The sequence below is a fragment of the Mobula hypostoma genome, chromosome 1 (genome assembly GCF_963921235.1).
Source record: "Mobula hypostoma chromosome 1, sMobHyp1.1, whole genome shotgun sequence".
In the NCBI taxonomy this organism is placed as follows: Eukaryota; Metazoa; Chordata; class Chondrichthyes; order Myliobatiformes; family Myliobatidae; genus Mobula; species Mobula hypostoma.
In genome coordinates, this window is record NC_086097.1 from 253,533,030 (window position 1) to 253,554,064 (window position 21,035).

Sequence of the window (21,035 nt, forward strand, 5' to 3'; positions counted from 1 at the left end):
GTTGTGTCTGTGAATGGAGAGCACACCATTTCAGGTCAGAATCAGAATCGGGTCGAACATCACCGGCACGTGTGGTGAAATTTGTTGTTTTGCTGAGCAGTACATGATAATAAAAACTATTGAATTGCAATAATGAAATTAACTTTGTAGTGCAAAAAGAGAGCAAAAGAGCAATAAAACATAGTGAGGTAGTGTTCGTGGGTTCATTGTTCAGAAATCTCCTGAATTCTTGGGGATAACTTCACTCACTTTCAAGGAGGCTTCATCTCATGTTCTTGTTATTTCTTGCTATTTATTATTTTTCTTTTGTATTAGCACAGTGTTTGTGTTACCTTTTGCACAATGTTCCTGTTCAGTGTGCTCTTTCATGATTCTGTTGTCCTTCTTGGATTTACTATGAATGCCTGTGAGAAGATCAGTCTTAGGCTTGTATATGTTCTTGTACTTTGAACTTTGAAATCTGATGGTGGAGGGGAAGAAGCTGTTCCTGAAACATCGAGTGTGTGTCTTCAGGCTCCTGTACCTCCTCCCTGATGGTAGCAATGAGAAGAGGGCAGGTCCTGGGTGATGGTAGCAATGAGAAGAGGGCAGGTCCTGGGTGATGGTAGCAATGAGAAGAGGGCATGCCCTGGGTGATGGTAGCAATGAGAAGAGGGCAGATCCTGGGTGATGGTAGCAATGAGAAGAGGGCAGGTCCTGGGTGATGGGGGTCCTTCATGAAATTTTTTATCGTATTTTGTTTTAAATAGAATTTAATTTTTACAAGTTGCCCAATGGACTTTGAATGTTGTCTGCATTATTGACCAGACCTGAGTTACTTATTCAACAGCATATCTATTACACAATCGCTTATCGGCCAAACCTTGAACTCGCAGGTCACAACATCTCGCTTTCCAATATTTGATTTTCTTCACTAACCGTGGGTGACCTTCAATCCAGATTGGGCGTCATGGTTAGAACAATGTTGGGGCGTTGGAGTTGGGAGCTTAATCCTGGTGTTCCCTATAACGAGTGCCGTACGTCATCCCCTTGGAATGTGTGCCTTTTCCCAGGTGCTCTCGTTTCCTCCAACTACATTCGTCGATCATTGTAAAGTGCCTCATGATCAGATTTGGGTTACACTGGGGTTGTTGAAGGTTGCTGTGGTGACCCAGCTCAAAGGGCTGGAAGCTTCAGGAGCCTGATGGTTGAGGGTAGTAACTGTTCCTGAACCTGGTGGTGAGAGTCCTGAGGCTCCTGTACCTCAGCAGCGAGAGGGGAACAGGACCTGGGTGGTGGGGGTCTCTGATGATGGATGCTGCTTTTCGGTGATAGTGCTCTGTGCAGACGGAGGGGAGGGCTTTACCCATGATGGACTGGGGGGTCACTGTAGGTTTCAATGTCCATGTGATAGATAAATCTGAATCTAAAATCAAATGGAGGATAAATACTTGAAGACAGATATTTCACACTTTGATGCCACATTGTTGGCGTGGGGACAGCAGTGCTCCTAGTCCTGTGTGTGTTTGGCTGGCTCTTCGAGGTACTGACTTAGCAGAAAACTACCTCTGCAAATCCACTGGCAGATTCATAAAGTCAAAGAGCACTACAGCACAGGAAAAGACCCTTTGGCACATATAGTCTGTGCTGCACTTGCTAGCAGCAGTGATTGGGGTTCAATTCCCACTGCTGTCTGTATGTTCTCTCCATGACCATGTGGGTTTCCTCCGGGTGCTCTGGTTTCCTCCCACAGTCCAAAGTCATACTCGGGGGTCAGTAAGTTGTGGCCGCGCTGTGCCTGGTGCCACTTGTGGGCTGCCTCCAGCACATCCTCGGACTGGTTGTTGACACAAACGACGCATTTCATTGTATGAGGCTGCTGAATTCGTTCAGTACCATCTCATGTACAGTGACAGGAACATCTCAACTCCTGTATTCAGTACTTTGAACTATGACGGCCAATGGGCCAAAAGCTTCCTTTACAACCCTATCTACCTGAAACACAGTTTTCAAGGAATTATGGACCTATATTCCCAGATTCCTCTGTTCTGCACAAAGTTAGGCCTCACCAAAATCTTCAACATAACACCTGACTAACTTGCCCTCACTCTGTGAGAGGATGACAGTCGCCTCTTCCGAACCCAGAGCAGAGTATCCCCAGAATGGGTCTTCCCATTTACTTTGGGCTGGCTGTCACAGACCTTCCACACCCAAATAGTCCCTCATTCAGCGTTTTTATTTAAAGAAATGCACAGTGGAATAAAACAACTGAAAGTGAGCTGATGCAAGAGTATTTGAACATCTGTAAGCTATTTTCCAAAACCACTGATCCAAGACCGACTAGAAATTATATGACGGCATCAGTGTAATTTTCCCACAATTACCAGAGGCCTCAAAGGACCAATTTTTAAAAATACATTTTCCAACCCCAACCATTTAGGTCACTAATTGAGCATGATCAAGGAACTCAAAAAATCTTTAAGGATTTCCAAGCATTTCCTGAGTTTGATAGGTGGGACAAGAGAATGGAAAAAAATCTGAAGGATAGTAGAATATTCTGTCATTGGACAGACACAAACGTTAACTCCGTGGAAAACGTGTGAAGTGATCCACTTTGGAAAGTCAAATTTGAAGGCTGATACAGGGTTAACAGGAGGATTCTTAGTAGTGTGGACCACCAGAAGGTCCATAGATCCCACCCCCCCCCCCAAGCTGCCGCGCAAGTTGATAGGGCGATTAAGAAAGTGTATAGTGTGTCGACTTTCATTAGACAGGGGACTGAGTACAAGAGCTTTGAGGTCATGTTGCAACTCTATAAAACACTGGTTAGACCACACTTGGAGTATTCTGTTCAGTTCTCATCGCCTCATTATAGGAAGGATATGGAAGCTTTAGAGAGGGCGCAGAGGAGATTTACCAGGTGCTGCCTGGATTAGAGAGCATGTCTTGTGAGGATAGATTGAGTGAGCTAGGGCTTTTCTCTTTGGAGTGAAGGAGGATGAGAGGTGACTTTAAAGAGATGTACAAGATGTTAAGAAGCGTTGATCAAGTGGAGAGCCAGAGACTTTTTCCTAGGGTCGAAAAGGGCTAATACAAGGGGGAATAATTTTAAGGTGATTGGAGGAAAGTATGGGGGCAAATGTCAGAGGTGGGTGTTTTTACACAGAGTGGTGGCTGCTTGGAACGCATCGCCTGGGGTGGTGGTAGAGGCAGATACATTAGGGACATTTAAGAAACTGTTAGATAGGCACATGGATGATTAAATGGAATGTTAAATTAACTGCTTTTGATTAGTAAAGATTATTTCTGTAAAATGCCTTTAACGCACAATTCAGTTCCAGGCTGCTTCACAGAGAAGTGGTGCAAAGATCACAGCAATGGAAACTGGAAATGGCATTAAACAATCTTGCATCTGGAATAAGGAGGGTGGGACAGGACAGTGGTGGGGAGAGCAGGGCAGGGCAGTGGTGGGGAGAGCAGGACAGGGCAGGGCAGGGCAGTGGTGGGGAGAGCAGGACAGGACAGGTCAGGGCAGTGGTGGGGAGAGCAGGGCAGGGCAGGGCAGTGGTGGGGAGAGCAGGACAGGACAGGACAGTGGTGGGGAGAGCAGGACAGGACAGGACAGTGGTGGGGAGCGCAGGGCAGGACAGGGCAGTGGTGGGGAGAGCAGGACAGGGCAGTGGTGGGGAGAGCAGGGCAGGGCAGGGCAGTGGTGGGGAGAGCAGGACAGGACAGTGGTGGGGAGAGCAGGACAGGACAGGACAGTGGTGGGGAGCGCAGGGCAGGACAGGGCAGTGGTGGGGAGAGCAGGACAGGGCAGTGGTGGGGAGAGCAGGGCAGGGCAGGGCAGTGGTGGGGAGAGCAGGACAGGACAGTGGTGGGGAGTGCAGGGCAGGGCAGTGGTGGGGAGAGTAGGACAGGGCAGTGGTGGGTAGTGCAGGGCAGGACAGGACAGGGCAGTGGTGCAGTTGGTAGAGCCCTTGCTTCGCAGCACCAAAGATGTGGGTTCAATCCTGACTGTGGCTGCTAACTGTTGAATTTGTTAGTTCTCCCCGTGACTGTGCTGCTTTCCTGTGGGAACTGTGGTTCCTTCCCACAATGTGAGAACATGAAACATTATAGGACAGTACAGACCCCTCGGCCCACGGTCAGGGTTGACGTAGGACATTACAGGCCCCTCGGCCCACGGTCAGGGTTGATGTAGGACAGTACAGGCCCCTCGGCCCACGGTCAGGGTTGACGTAGGCGAGTACAGGCCCCTCGGCCCACGGTCAGGGTTGACGTAGGCGAGTACAGGCCCCTCGGCCCACGGTCAGGGTTGACGTAGGCGAGTACAGGCCCCTCGGCCCACGGTCAGGGTTGACGTAGGCGAGTACAGGCCCCTCGGCCCACGGTCAGGGTAAGATCCGCCGGTGTGTAGGTGAGTGGTGAGTAGATGGGAATTTTGGGAGACTTGTATTAGTGTGACAGGGTCAGCATGAACATGGTGGGTCGAGGACCCAGTCTGTGCTGTAGGTCTCTGACTGTAAGGAGTGGTAATGGGGCTGTGGGACAAAAAAGGTTGATATCTAATCCTCCCAAACTGGATTACCTTGCATTTTTTCTTGATTAAGTTCCATCTCTGTATCATTTATGAGGTGCACAGTGGCGTAATGGTTAGTGTGAGGCTATGACAGTGCAGGCAACCGGGGTTCAATTCCTGCAGCTGTCGGTAAGGAGTTCGTACGTTCTCACGGAGACCGCGTGGGTTTTCTCTGGGTTTCCCACAGTCCAAGGTTGTATGGGTCAGTAGGCTAATCGGACACAGTGTCATTGGATGGCGCGAGTTCGTTGAGTCAGAAGGGCACGTTACCCTGCTGGATCTCTTATATAAAAAAAATTGCCAGATTTTTGGAATCTGCAGACTTTTTTCTCCAATCAGGTCATTGTTGCTTTAGCTGGACTGACTCAAGATCTATGGGTCAGTAGGCTAATCGGTCACATGGGTGTAATGGTTAGTTGGGTAATTAGTCATGTGGTCGCTGGGACCAGGCAGAGTAATGGTTCAGCATGGAGCAGATGGGCTGAAGGGCCTGTTTCTGTGCTGTAGTACTCTGACTCGATGATTCTATGGGTGTAATTGCTTGGTGTGGGTTCATCAAGCCAGAAGGGTGCATTGTATACCTATCAAGTCTCCTTTCAGTCTTCTACATTTCTAACTCATCTGGCTCAGAGCAGACTTACATATCTGAATTTCCACCAAACACATACGATGAAGCTTTGTCTTTGGAGATTATTTTGTCTTCCCAGCCTACAAGCACAGGGGATATGAGCCGTGACTGCTGAAGCAGTCCACGTTCCTGGGATGGGCTCTGATTCGGCTGTCATCTGTCCCTCATTACTGCTTCCAGAGCACAAATATCAGTTAAATTCCAGACTGCAATTCAAAAGTCAGATTATTAAGTTACTTTCCAAAACTTTTGAACTGGGTCAGTTTTAGCTTTAATCGAGTCTGACAGAAATGAAGACCATGATTGGTTTTTGTTTGGACAATAGTACCAAAGTATGCAGTGTGAATAACTGTTCAAATAAACTATTAGCTGTTCTCAGAGCCCTTGCTTTCCCATACCATAATAATTTGTTCATCTAATTACTGTGCCTTTGATTTATAGCTACACATTCCTCAACGTTCGATATCCAGCGAGAAACAGTAATCAAGGCAGCTTTTATATTTCTTCACAATGCTTCGAGTGTCTCTGTTCAGCAATCTCCTCTCTCCATGACCCCTCAAAAAAAAACTGATTATTAAAGCATAGCAAGAAAATCTCTCACAACTTTCCCTCTGTCTTTGTAAAACAAAATGAAGGAATTTTTAGTGCTTGTTTCTTCCTCTTTAATCTGTCTCACCTTTGACCCCAAAATGGTCCTTTTGGATCTGTTGACGTGGACACAAGTAGCTTTCTGGTGTCCTGAGTGGGGTTCAGTTAGTTTTATCTGAGGGGCTGTTAACCTATGAGGAACATAGCAGTCAGGCAATCATTTGCAAAGCTTGTGTAGATTCAGCATATCACCAAAAACTCTTGTTTTTATTCAGAGATACTGCACGGTAACAGGCCCTTCTGGCCTAGTGAGCCTGCACTGTCCAATTACACCCGTGTGACCAATTAATCAACACAGGAGATTCTGCAGATGCTGCACATCCACAGAAACACACGCAGAGTGCTGGAGGAACTCAGCAACATCTATGGAAATGAATAAATAGTCGAGAACCTTCTTCAGGACTGTGACCAAGGTGACCAATTAGCCTACTACCCCGTATCTTTGGACAGTGAGAGGAAACTGGAGCACATGGAGGAAACCCCCACGGTCACGGGGAGAATGTATAGACAGTGACAGGAATGTCACGCAGGCCACTGGTGCTGTAATGTTACGTTAACATTGGATTTGCGCCTCTGGTGGACTGTGTCCTCTCCAGGGTGCAAGCCAGGGCGGGAAGATTTGAAGAACCGGCTGTTGCCCGTGCAGTGGGTTCCCCCTCTCCACGTTACTGATGTAGTCCAAGGGAAGGGCACGCACTGATACAGTTTGGTACCAGTGTCTTCACTGGTTGCAATCCAAGGCTGACGAGCCCCAGCTGCCCGAAACAACTGGTTTTAAGGCACCAGTGATCCACCTTTTCCCCTTCTCTTGTCAGTGGAAACAGTTCTACTGGGCCTAGTAGCTAAGCCACACGTGAAGGCCGAAAGTTAGACTTGGTTGTCAGAGGCTGTTAGAGACGCACGCCATTTAGTGCACTTTATAGGTAGTGGGAGCTTATCCCCACTACCATCTCCAGCTGTGACAACTGTAGGAACCAGTCTTTGACAAACTTCTATAGTGGGGAGCATCATAACTGACTGCATATGGAAACACCAATGTCCAGGAATGGGAAAGGCTACAGAGAGTGATGATATGGCCCAGTTCGTCACAGATACAGAGAGTGATGATACGGCCCAGTTCGTCACAGATACAGAGAGAGTGATGGATACGGCCCGGTTCGTCACAGATACAGAGAGAGTGATGATACGGCCCGGTTCGTCACAGATACAGAGAGAGCGATGATACGGCCCGGTTCGTCACAGATACAGAGAGAGCGATGATACGGCCCGGTTCGTCACAGATACAGAGAGAGTGACGGATACGGCCCGGTTCGTCACAGATACAGAGGGAGTGACGGATACGGCCCGGTTCGTCACAGATACAGAGGGAGTGACGGATACGGCCCGGTTCGTCACAGATACAGAGGGAGTGACGGATACGGCCCGGTTCGTCACAGATACAGAGGGAGTGACGGATACGGCCCGGTTCGTCACAGATACAGAGGGAGTGACGGATACGGCCCGGTTCGTCACAGATACAGAGAGAGCGATGATACGGCCCGGTTCGTCACAGATACAGAGAGAGCGATGATACGGCCCGGTTCGTCACAGATACAGAGAGAGCGATGATACGGCCCGGTTCGTCACAGATACAGAGAGAGTGACGGATACGGCCCGGTTCGTCACAGATACAGAGGGAGTGACGGATACGGCCCGGTTCGTCACAGATGCAACCCTCCTCACCACTGATCACATCCACTCTACACAGAGCACTGTCACAGGAAAGGAGCATGCATCATCAGGGAACCCACCACCCAGGCCATGCTCCCCTTCCCACACTGAAGAGCAGCAAGATTACACTGGGTCAGAAAAGATGGGGGCCTGAAAGCCTATCACTGTTGTGTTTTCAGAATCAGGTTTAATATTACTGGCATACATAGAATGTGTTATTTTCGGGCAGCAGTGAGTTACAATACAGCAGGGGTCTCAACCTTTTCCGCACTGCGGACCGGTTTAATATTGACAATATTCTTGCGGACCGGCCGACCCAGGGGGTCGGGGGGGGCGGGTAGGGTTGCCAACGGACAAAAGTAGCAGGCAAATACGTTGTGTTTACCACGAGTAAGACTACAATGACCATGAAGCCCCAGTGCGCATGTGTGACCTGCGTATGTGTGTATGTGCTGATTTTTTTTCTGCAAATCATTTTCGGCAATTCTGTTCGGGGCGGGAGGGGAGGTGTTAATCACGACTGGAATATAGGTAATAAGTGGCTAATACACTCAATTTCATTTTTAAAAGGGTTTATCTAACAAATTTAATATTAAACACACAGCACCTATTTTCTTTGCATGAATATAGTGATAAGTCAATTATCAGGGGAGGACAGGGGAGCTTGAAGTAAGTGTTGAACGAACTTCTAGTAGAAGTGGTAGAGGCAGGTTTGATATTATCATTTAAAGAAAAATTGGATAGGTATATGGACAGGAAAGGAATGGAGGGTTATGGGCTGAGTGCAGGTCGGTGGGACTAGGTGAGAGTAATGTTCAGCACGGACTGGAAGGGCAGAGATGGCCTGTTTCCGTACTGTAATTGTTATATGGTTATATAAGTCATAGCATCATAATATTTTGAGTAATGTTTGGATATTACACACACAGCACACATTTTCCCCGTATGAACATATAAAATCATTGCAACGCACCAATATCGCTGAATCAGTGGGAGCCCTGGGCTTGATTTCCTGCAACAAAGACTGTCCCATCAAGGGGTGATGGGAGTCAGCGATACTCGAAGGGGGTTCCTTATGTCCAGTCTATTCCGCAATTTAGTTTTCGTTGCATTCATTGCAGAAAACTCCGCTTCGCAGAAAAATGTTGGAAATGGAATCAACGTTTTCAGTGCTTTCGTGCCTATCTCAGGATATTTAGCCTTGACTTTGATCCGGAATGCCGACAGAGATGTTATGTCAAACATACTTTACAGCCCGCCGTCAGTTGCAAGCTTAAGGAGTTGATCTCCTTCCCGCGCTGACAAGGATGACTCGCGGGTAATGACCTCGCGTGTGTAATTGCTCAACAGTGGGCGTGACAGGGAATGAGGAAAGGTGCAGCTGACACATATCGCCAAATCATATTGTTTGCTCGCGGCCCGGTGGTTTGGGGACCGCTGCAATACAGAATAAAAACTATAGGTTACAGTGAATATAGATAAAAAATTAGTTAAAGAGGCAGTGCAGAAAGAGAAAAAATAGTGAGTTCATGGGTTCACTGCTCATTCAGAAATCTGATGAAGGGAAGAAGCTGTTTCTGAATCATGGTGTGTGAAACATTTGTGAGTATCTTGGTGACATATCAAGTCTGTTCAAACTCCAAGTGAGATATAGCTGCTGGAGTGGGAAGAGTTGGTTGAGGTAGGGGAGTGGCTGTTGGAATAAAGTATTGTAAAGCAAGAACGGTTGGCATGACAACACAGTGGTTAGTGAATATTTTGACAAGTGTTGTTGGCTTTGGCCCGTTTGAAATTGTTGGCCCTGAAACTCCTTGGGCCATGTTCCGAGAGGCTTCAGCGGAAATATGCCTCGTGGCACAGAGTGTCCAGCGATTGCCGCGTCTGTCATCTTGGGCACATCTTTTAGGGTAAAAATTCACTTTCTTTGTCATGTGTACATCACAATATCAAAACATTCAGTGAAGTGCATTGTTTGCGTCGACGACGACAGCAGTCCGACGTGCTACGGGTAAACTGCAGGTGCTGCCACACCTCCAGCAGCAACATAAGACCATCAGATACAGGAGCAGGATCAGGCCATTTGGCCCATCGCGTCTCTCCACCTTTTCATCATGGCTGATCCAAATTTCCTCTCAGCTCCAAATCACCTGCCTTCTCCCCTATATCCCTTCATGCCCTGATCAATAAAGAATCTATCAACCTCTGCCCGAAATAATCATAAAGATTGGCCTCCACAACTGTCTGTGGCAAAGAATTCCACAGATTCACCACTCTCTGGCGAAAGAAATTACTTTTCCTCTCCGTTCTAAAAAGGCGCCCCTCTTAATATGAGGCTGTGTCTTCTGGTCTTAGGCTCTCCCATCATAGAAAACATCCTCTCCACATCCACTCTATCAAGGCCTTTCACCATTCAGTAGGTTTCAATGAGATCACCCCACATTGTTCTGAATTCTAGTGAATACAGGCCCAGAGTCATCAGATGCTCTTCATATGACCAGCCATTCAAACCTGGAATAATTTTTGTGAACCTCCTTTGAACCTTATCCAGTGTCAGCACATCCTTTCTAGGATAAGAGGTCCAAAACTGCTCACAATACTCCGTGAGGTCTCAGCAGTGCTTTATAAAGTCTCAACATTGCATCCTTGCTTTTATATTCTAGTCCTCTTGAAAGTAATGCTAACATTGCATTAGTCTTCCTCACTACAGACTCAAACTGCAAATTAACCTTTAGGGGGATCCAGCACAAGGACTCCCAAGCAAAACACATAAAAATTGCTGGTGAACGCAGCAGGCCAGGCAGCATCTATAGGAAGAGGTGCAGTCGACGTTTCGGGCCGAGACCCTTCGTCAGGACTCCCAAGGACCCCCAAGTCACTTTGCACTTCAGCTTTTTTGTATGTTCTCTCCATTTAGAAAATAGTCAACCCTTTCGTTTCTTCTACCAAAGTGCATGACCATACACTTTCTGACACTATTCCATCTGCCACTTCTTAGCCCATTCTCCTAATCTGTCTAAGTCCTTCTGTAGCCTTTGTACTTCCTCAAAGCCACCTGCCCCTCCACCTATCTTCATATCATTTGCAAACTTCGTAACAAAGCCATCAATTCCATCATCTAAATCCTTGACTTCTAATGTTAAATGAATTGGTCCCGACACAGTCCCCTGTGGAGCAGCACTAGTCACCAGCAGCCAGGTAGAAGAGGCTCCTGTTGTTCCCACTCTTTGATGTAATTGACAATGAAAAATCGACTTTATGTTTTAGAGGGGTCTGAGTGCAACACTATGAAGAATGTAAGACATCTTGATAGAGAGTATGGTACACAAATACAAATGGTTTGCTGTCTGTGTGTTTTGAAGTTTGTTGGTTGGTCATCTCAGGTTCAGATTGTGCCCCCAACACAGACGATGTTCTCACAAGCGACACATTTCACTCTATACTTCAATGTCCATGTGATAAATAAATTTATTTATTTACTTAGAGGAGTTGGTCCTTCGAGCCATACCACTCTAGCAACCCCGCAGTCTTGATTAATCCTGATCTGATTTATAATGATCGATTAACCTAATAATCTTTGGATTGTGGGAGGAAACTGGAACACCTGGAGGAAACCTATGTTTTCAACGGGGAGAATGTCCGGAGATTCCATGCGGAATGATGATGGAATGAACAATGGACTCTGGAATGCCCCAAGCTATAATAGGTCCCACTAACCGCTCTGCGCTGCTGCCTCATAATAATGAATTTCATGACATATGCCAGTGATATTCAACCTGATTCTGATAATTTGGTGTTAGATTTCCCCTCATCATTGGTGGTGAGCTTTTTGATCGAAGATCAGTTGATTCCATCTGAAAAGGAGATTAACTTCATTTTCTGTTAATCTTTCTGCCGTTGTTTGTAAAGAGTTTGTACATTCTTACATTGACTGCGTGTGTTTCCTCCGGGTGCTCTGGTTTCCTCCCACAGTAGGAAATTGGTCAGTAGGTTAATTGGGTGGCATGGGTTTCTTGGGCCAGAAGGACCTGTTGTAGTGTTGTATCGCTAAATCAAAATCCAATCTAAATATCGTTTCAAAGTAAGAGAACCGCAAATTGTGGAATGCTTCAAGCTCAAGGCCATGAGAGGTTCAGAAGGTTCACCAAATTGATTCCTGGGATGGCAGGACTTTCATATGAAGAAAGACTGGATCGACTAGGCTTATACTCATTGGAATTTAGAAGATTGAGGGGGGATCTTATTGAAAAGTATAAAATCCTAAAGGGATTGGACAGGCTAGATGCAGGAAGGTTGTTCCCGATGTTGGGGAAGTCCAGAACAAGGGGTCACAGTTTGAAGATAAAGGGGAAGCCTTTTAGGACTGAGATTAGGAAAAACTTCTTCACACAGAGAGTGGTGAACCTGTGGAATTCTCTGGCACAGGAAACAGTTGAGGCCAGTTCATTGGCTATATTTAAGAGGGAGTCAGATATGCCCTTGTGGTTAAAGGGATCAGGGAGTATGGAGGGAAGGCTGGTACAGGGTTCTGAGTTGGATGATCAGCCATGATCATACTGAATGGCGGTGCAGGCTTGAAGGGCCAAATGGCCTACTCCTGCACCTATTTTCTATGTTTCTATGTCTATGTCTACGTCTATAATGTGAAATCTTTCAGACACAATGCTTTCTGTAACATGAGACCATCATTGCTTTTCTTGCCCAAACTCAGTTGCCTCTGCTTCAGGCTGGGGCAATGGTTCCACACTACCATGTAACACTGACAGAATCCCACCCGGCAGAGTAGACACTGTTTCTTCTCCATCCTGAGTGCCAAAAAAAGGCATAAATGTAATCATTTTCAAGCATGTCTCTCCTCTGACCCCCCCCCCCACCCCTCCCCGTGTCTTAAATCTGCAGTCGCCACAGACTGAACTGTGTCTGACCTGCTGGCTCGTTCCTCTTTTATTATGTCTGACTTCACTTGGAAGTGGACCAGAGGATTATGAGATTTAACGATTAGCGGAGTCTGAGGGGCGATCTGATAGAGGTTTATAAGGTTATGAGAGGCACAGACAGATAGGGAAATGCAAGTAGGCATTTTCCACTGAGCTTGGGTGGGACTCCAGCCTGAGGTCATGGGTTAAGGGTGAAAGGTGAAACATGAGGGGGGAATTCTTCACTCAGAGGGACGTGAGAGTGTGGAACGAGCTGCCAGCACAAGTGGTGCACGCGAGCTCCATTTCAATGTTTGGATAGGTACATGGATGGTAGGGATATGGAGGGCTGTGTGGTCTGGGTGCAGGTTGATGGGAGTAGGCAGTTTAAATGGTTCAGCACAGACTAGATGGGCTGAAGGGCCTGTTTCTATGCTGAACTTTACTATGACTCTAGTAGACAGACAGGACATTGTTCCCAGGTTGGGATGTCTGATACCAGAGGGCATGCATTTAAGGTGAGGAGTAACTTCAGAGGAGATGTGAGGGGCACGTTTTTACACAGAGACTGGTGAGTGGTGGGTGCTGGAATGCGCTGCCTGGGGTGGGGGTCGAGGCAGATACATTAGAGACTTAAAGAGATGTTTAGATAGGCAGATGAATGTGAGGAAAGTGGAAGGATATGGACATTGTGTAGGTGGGGGGGGGGCGGGGATTAGATTAGTTGGTCATTTAATTACTAATGTAATTGCTTCTGGCACCAGCATAGGCTGCCCCAAGTTACTAACCCTGACCCGTACAGCTTTGGAAGGTGGGAGGAAGCTGGAAAGCCACACGCTCACGGGGAGAACGTACGAGCTCATGAGACACAGTGGTGGAATTTTACCTGGCTAGCTTGTGCCGTAATGCATTGTGCAACCAATGCGATAGTTTAATTTCACTTTTCCTAGGCAGTCTCTAAGGTCAAGGATAGCTAGTTCGTCAATCCTTCTCCACAGGACAAGTATCAGCTAACCTATCGTGTAGACCGAGCTGGCGGGCTTGCCCAGGACATACCTTCTTCTCAATACTAACGTCAAGGAGGAGGAACAGGAGGCTGAAGTTCAAAGTAAATTTATTATCAGTGTCACCTTAGACAACCCTGAGATTCATTTTCTTGTGGGCATACTCAATAAATCCGTAAGTAGAAAAATAACCATAACAGAATAAATGAAAGACCACACCAACCTGGGTGGACAACCGGTCTGTAAAATACAAAAAGGAAAGAAACGACACTCAGTGTTTCAGGAACAGCTTCTTTCCCGCCGCCATCCTATTTCTATAGGAACAATGAACCCATGAACACCACCTCTTTTTTTATTCTCTTTTTTGTTTTGTACTACTTACTTAATTATTATACGTTTATTTATACGTGGCTAGGTATAGCTCAAATATCATCTATAAATTTGCCGACAATACAACCATTATTGGTGGAATCTCAGATGGAGACGAGGGTGTACATCTTTATTCCATCTCTGAGGATTGGTTTGTGTTCCCTCATCTTACCCTTCCTGAAGTCCACAATCAGCCCTTGCGTCTTACTGACGTTGAGTGCAAGGTTTTTGCTGTTGGCGTATCAACTCCACTAGTTGGCATATCAACTTTGCCACAGACAGTTGTGGAGGTCAAGTCACTGGGTATATTTAAGGCAGAGGTTGATAAGATTCCTGATTAGTCAGTGGCAGAGCAGATTGTGGCAAAGAATTCCACAGATTCGTCACTGTCTGGCTAAAGAAATTCCGCCTTCCCTCAGTTCTAAAAGGACGCCCCTCTATTCTGAGGCTGTGTCCTCTGGTCTTGGACTGATCCATCATAGATTCTCCCACCATTTTGATTTTATGTTTGATATTCTGTGTTTTTCTCCATTTGTTTTGCTGTTTGTGTGACGTTTTCTTTTTGCACGTGGAATGGAGGAGGTAGTTGATGTTTTTCTTTGTTCGGGTTCCATGGTGTTTCATGGCTGTCTGTGGTGACAGGGTTGTATACTACATACACGCTTTGATAATGAATGTGCTTTGAACCTTTGGTTTGACACAGCATTGTGGGCCAAAGAGGGTCTGTTCCTGTGCTATACTGCTCTTTGCTCTGTTATCAGAAGATACCTACAAGGGACCTACTAGAAACTACACATTCTTGCAAACAACCTCAAAAAATTTATACTGTTTTTTTGTTATCTCGCACTCCTAAGTATTTTGTGATCTCTCTGGGTGGCTTTTCAGATTCTTTCACAGTGACTCCCAAACTCCTGCCTTTTGAAGGCCTGCATTATAAAAATACTTCTAGTCTGGGAACTTTCAACACTGCTTGTGATAACATATGATATTTGTTTTAGAGTAATTACTTGGAACACTTCCAGACGCTTTGGCTGCATGGAAAAATTGTACATTGTGGAAAGTTTTTCCATTGCTGCGACTGAATGAAATAGGAGCCACGGTGGGGGAGAGGGAGGGACGTCGAAATTTTAACAGTGGATCATGATCAGTTGAGACGTGTATACATTGATAGCTGGCTGGTGAAATGTACAAAATTGGTTTGAAACATTGACTAGGTATTTTTAAGTTGGATGCAAATGCAAAAAAAAAGATTTTCTTAACTTGAGCTGTATGTTTCCCGGACTTTTTAATTGAGTCACAGAGTCAAAGAGCACAACAACAAAGAAAAAGGCCCGTTGGCCCATCTAGTCCATGTCAAACTGTTAATTTACCTACTCCCATCGATCTGCCGCTGGACCACAGCCCTCCATACCCCTACCATCCATATACCTGTCCAAACTTCTCTTAAACATTGAAATCGAACCTGCATGCAGCACTTCCACTGGCAGCTCATTCCACACTCTCACCACCCTCTGAGTGACGAAGTTCCTCCTCATGTTCTCCTTCAACACTTCACCTGTCACCCTTAACCCATGACCTCTGGTTGTAGTTGGTGGGAAAAGCCTGTTTGCATCTACCCTATCAAAACCGCTCAGAATTTTGTATACCCTGATTAAATCTCCCCTCATTCTCCTACACTCCAGGGAATAAATTCGTAACCTATTCAACCTCTCCCTATAACTCAGGTCTTCAATGAATATTCTCCTTGTCTTCAGAACGAAGACAAAAGCCCAGAACTGCAGTATGTATATATCTTGTTAGTTTCTTTTGCGGGAGTTACAGATGTAATCATTTGGGTAGTGTAGATTGGTGTTCCCAACCTGGGGTTCACAGACCCCCGGGTTATTGGTAAGGCTCCAGAGCATAACAAAGGTCGGGACCCCTGGCGTGAAGTTATTACAGCTCAGAGTTCAATTCCAGTGTTGTCTGTATGTCCTGCCCTACTGCGTGTGGGTTTCCTCCGGGTGCTCTGGTTTCCTCCCACAGTCCAAAGACGTACCAGTTAGTAGGGTAATTTGTCATTGTATATTGTCCCATGATTAGGCTAGGGTTAAATTTGTCATTGTATATTGTCCCATGATTAGGCTAGGGTTAAATTTGTCATTGTATATTGTCCCATGATTAGGCTAGGGTTAAATTTGTCATTGTATATTGTCACATGATTAAGCTAGGGTTAAATTGGCGGTCCGTAGGAGCAGACGACCTGTTCCGCGCTGTATAAAAATAAAAATAAAATGAATTTTGATGGCAGGTGAGTACATTGAGTTAACAAGATGGATACTTTCAATTTTACTCCATGGCCTTCATTTCTGCCGCTTGTCATCTCTTGATTCTGATTTTTATTTAATGTGGCTGAGCTAAATGTTTCTCAGAAATCTTTCAGATGTACTGACATAGTATCTGAAAACTCTGAGTACATTTGTGATTTATCAGCCTTTCAAGCGAGCACAGAAATAAAGAATCTCTCTCAAACTTATCTTTCTGCATGAATGCCAAATAGTTACCATGTAAAGTGGCAGTTTTATTTTTCTTCAGCCTTTTGTTCATATATTGTGATACAACGCCATCAATATTAATGTCTAGCTTTAGGTGACCTGTTCTGTTTGATGTTGTTTACGCAGCACAGAACACCCAACAAGCCACACCACCAGCACCCCCCAATTTAACCCTAGCCTAATCACAGGACAGTTTACAATGACCTACTAATCTACGTCTTTGGAATGTAGTGGAGAAAACCCACACATGGGGTACAGACTCCTTATAGAGGATGCTGGAATTGAACACTGAACTTCGACACCCCGATGCCTCCGGTGCGATGATGAACTCCTGAAATCTCGACCAGAAGCTCAGAGATCTCGGCCTTCACCCTGCCTTGTGCAGCTGGATCCTAGACTTCCTGTCAAATCGCCGGCAGGTGGTAAGAGTGGGCTCCCTCACCTCAGCCCCTCTGAGCCTCACCACAGGAGCCCTTCAGGGCTGAGTACTGAGTCCCCTCCTTTACTCTCTGTATACCCATGACTGTGTCACCACCCACAGCTCCAAACTGCTAATTAAATTTGCTGACAACACTACGTTGATTGGCCTCATCTCAAACAATAACGAGGTGACCTACAGGGAAGAAGTCGTCTCTCTGACACAGTGGTGTCAAGAAACCAACCTCTCCCTCAATGTTACAAAAGCAAAGGAGCTGGTTGTGGATTACAGGGGGAATGGAGATGGGCTAACCCCTATTGACATCAATGGATCTGGAGTTGAGATGGTGAACAGCTTTAATTTACTTAGCATCCACATCACTGAGGATCTCGTGGTCTGTACATACTGGCTGTGTGGTGAAAAAAGCACAATAGCATCTCTCTCACCTCAGATGGTTGAAGAAGTTTGGTATGAGTCCCCAAATCCCAATAACTTTCAACAGGGGCACAATTGAGAGCATCCTGACTGGCTGCATCACTGCCTGATATGGGAACTGTACCTCCCTAAATCGCAGGACTCTGCAGAGAGTGATGCGGACAGCCCAGCACATCTGTAGAAATGAACTTCCCACGATTCAGGACATTTACAAAGACAGGTGTGTAAAAAGGGCCTGAAGGATCATTGGGGACCCAAGTCACCCCAACCACAAACTGTTCCAGCTGCTACCATCTGGGAAACGGTATCACAGCATAAAAGCCAGGATCAACAGGCTCTGGGACAGCTTCTTCCACCAGGCCATCAGACTGATTAATTCATTCTGATACAACTGTATTTCTATGTTATATTGAGTCTCCTGTTGTACATATTGTTTATTACAAATGACTATACATTGCACATGTAGGCAGAGACATAATGTAAAGATTTTTACTCATGTATGTGAAGGATGTAAGAAATAAAGTCAATTCAATTCAATACTTTTCACTTATGCTAACAGAATAAATGTATGAGATTTAAGTGAAGCCTTGCGTCAAATTGAACGTTAATAGCGAAGTTGAATGCTTTGTGCATATATTACAGACGTACTTTCACTCTCAGCAGAGATTTGTTCACTTTAATGTGCAATTTTGAAGGCGTCTCCTTTGCGTCAGATCCCTGAGTGTAGGAGAATGAGGGAGATTTGATAGATGTGTATAAAATTATCAGAATCAGATTTAACATCACCAGTATATGTTAAATTTATGGCAACAGTACAATAAAATACATGATAAATATAGAGGAAAAATACTGAGTTACATTAAGTATATGTATGTCTATTAGATAGTTAAAATAAGTAATGCAAAATAACAGAAATAAAAAAGGCATTGTGAAGTGTTCATGGGTTCAATGTCCATTTAGAAAGTTATGAGGAGTATAGCTGGGGTAAATGCAAGCAGGCTTTTTCCACCGAGGTTGGGTGAGAGTAGAACTATGGGTCATGGGTTAAGGGTGAAAGGTGATAAGTTGAAGGGGAACATGAGGGGGGGGAATTCTTCACTTTGAGGGTCGTGAGAGTGTGGAATACTTTATACTTTATACTTTATTGTCGCCAAACAATTGATACTAGAATGTACAATCATCTCAGCGATATTTGATTCTGCGCTTCCCGCTCCCTGGATTACAAATATTAAATATTAAAAATAGTAAAATGAGTAAATATTAAAAAGTTAAATTATAAATGATAAATAGAAAATAGAAAAATGGAAAGTAAGGTAGTGCAAAAATCCAGGAGGCAGGTCCGGATATTTGGAGGGTACGGCCCAGATCCGGGTCAGGATCCGTTCAGCAGTTTTATCACAGTTGGAAAGAAGCTGTTCCCAAATCTGGCGTACGAGTCTTCAAGCTCCTGAGCCTTCTCCCGGAGGGAAGAGGGATGAAATGTGTGTTGGCTGGGTGGGTTGTGTCCTTGATTATTCTGGCAGCACTGCTCCCTGACAGTGTGCGGTGTAAAGTGAGTCCATGGACGGAAGATTGGTTTGTGTGATGTGCTGCACTGTGTTCACGATCTTCTGCAGCTTCTTTCGGTCTTGGACAGGACAACCTCCATACCAGGTTGTGATGCGCCCTAGAAGAATGCTTTCTACGGTGCATCTATAAAAATTAGTGAAGGTTTTAGGGGACAGGCCAAATTTCTTTAGTTTTCTCAGGAAGTAAAGGTGCTGGTGGGCCTTCTTGGCAGTGGACTCTGCTTGGTTGGACTAAGTCAGGTCATTTGTGATATTGACCCCGAGGAACTTAAAGCTTTCGACCTGTTCCACTTGCGCACCACCGATGTAAATTGGGTCGTGCGGTCCGCTACTCCTTCTGAAGTCAACAACCAATTCCTTCGTCTTGCTGACGTTGAGGGATAGGTTATTGTCTTCGCACCATGCCACCAGGTTCTTAATTTCCTCTCTGTACTCAAACTCATCATTACCCAAGATACGGCCTACAATTGTTGTGTCATCAGCAAACTTATATATTGAGTTTGATGGAAACTTGGCTACACAATCATGGGTGTACAGTGAGTACAGCAGTGAGCTACCAGTTGAAGTTCTAGCTGCAGATTCAATTATAACATTGAAAAGCAGTTTGGGTATGATTTGCTGCTTCACTGTGAAGTCTCTTCGAGCAATGTCTACGCTGAAGAAGTTTAAATCATCTCTTTGATGAGGCTTCACTGCTTGTAAATGGAAATATCTAATTGGGCAATCATATGGCAGCAACTCAGTGCATAAAAGCATGCAGGCATGGTCAAGAGGTTCAGTTGCTGTTCAGACCAAATATCAAAATGGGGAAGAAATGTGATCTAAGTGACTTTGACTATGGAATGGTTGTTGGTGCCAGACTGGGTGGTTTCAATATCTTAGAAACTGCTGATCTCCTGGGATTTTTACACACAACAGTCTCTGGAGTTACAGAGAATGGTGCAAGAATAAAAAAAAAATCCAGTGGGTTGCATTTCTGGGGGTAAAAATGCCTTGTTGATGAGAGAGGTCAGAGGAGAATGGCCAGACTGGTTCAAGCTGACAGGAAGGCGACAGTAACTCAGATAACCGTGTGTTGCAACAGTGGTGTGCAGAAGAGCATCTCTGAATGCACAGCACGTCGAACCTCGATGGGCCACGGCAGCAGAAGACACTGGACGTGCATTCAGTGGCCATGTTGTTAGGTACAGGAGGTAACGAAGGAAGCGGCCACAGAGTGTGCTTCCAGAGATTTAGAAATAGCAAGCAAATGGCAGACTTTTAACAGTTGAAGTTCAAAATAAAGATATTACCAAAGCACATATATGTCACCATGTACAACCCTGCAACTCATTTTCTTGCAGGCATACTCAGTAAATCTGAAGAATAATAACCATAACAGAACCAATGAAAGATCACACCAGCTTGGGCATTCAACAAGAGTGCAGAAGACAGCAAACTGCAAATACTAAAAGAAAAATATAATAATAAATAAATAAGCAATAAATATTGAGTACATGAGATGAAGAGTCCCTGAAATTGGTTGAGGGAACAGTGAAGTTCAGTGAAGTTGTCCCCTCTGGTTCAAGAGCCTGATGGTTGAGGGGTAATAACTGTTCCTGAACCTGGTGGAGTGATTTCTGAGGCCCCTGTACCTTCTTCCCGATGGCAGCAGTGAGAGGAGAGCATGTCCTGGGTGGTGGGGTCCTTGATGATGGATGTTGCTTTCCTGCAACAGCGTTTTGTCTAGATGTGCTCAATGGTGGTGAGGGCTTCACCCTTGATGGACTGGGCCGTATCCACTACTTTCTGTGGACTTTCCGTTCAAGGGCATCGATGTTTCCATACTAGGCTGTGATGCAGCCAGTCAATACACTCTCCACCACACATCTATAGAGGTTTGTCGAAGTGCCAGTGTAACTGGTGTTCCAATCAGCTCAGGGAACAATGGGTAAACTGGTTTATTATTGTCACGTACCAAGGTACAGGAAATCCCTTATTGATTGTTGTTCATCTTTGTGTGTTGCTGTAGTGATTATCTTTTGTTGTAGGGAAATGGTTGCGCAGTATTTCAGTATATGGGGATTAACTGCCTGCTTGAGTAATCATTAGTAACATCGTAAATGCTTACTTAACACCAAATTCATTAAGTTTTGTTTTAGTTGGTGAGCCTCAGGACTTGCACCATCAGGTTCAAGAACAGCAGAATTATCTGCAGCTTAATGTGAGAAAGACTAAGGAGCTGGTGGTAGACCTGAGGAGAGCTAA

The 21,035-nt window shown here is 45.3% G+C and overlaps 1 protein-coding gene across 1 annotated transcript in view; it reads left to right on the forward strand.

The window, feature by feature from the left end:
* The window catches only part of sdc2 (syndecan 2), a 157,991-nt gene that overhangs the window by 18,656 nt on the left and 118,300 nt on the right, over window positions 1-21,035 (forward strand). The window lies entirely within an intron of this gene.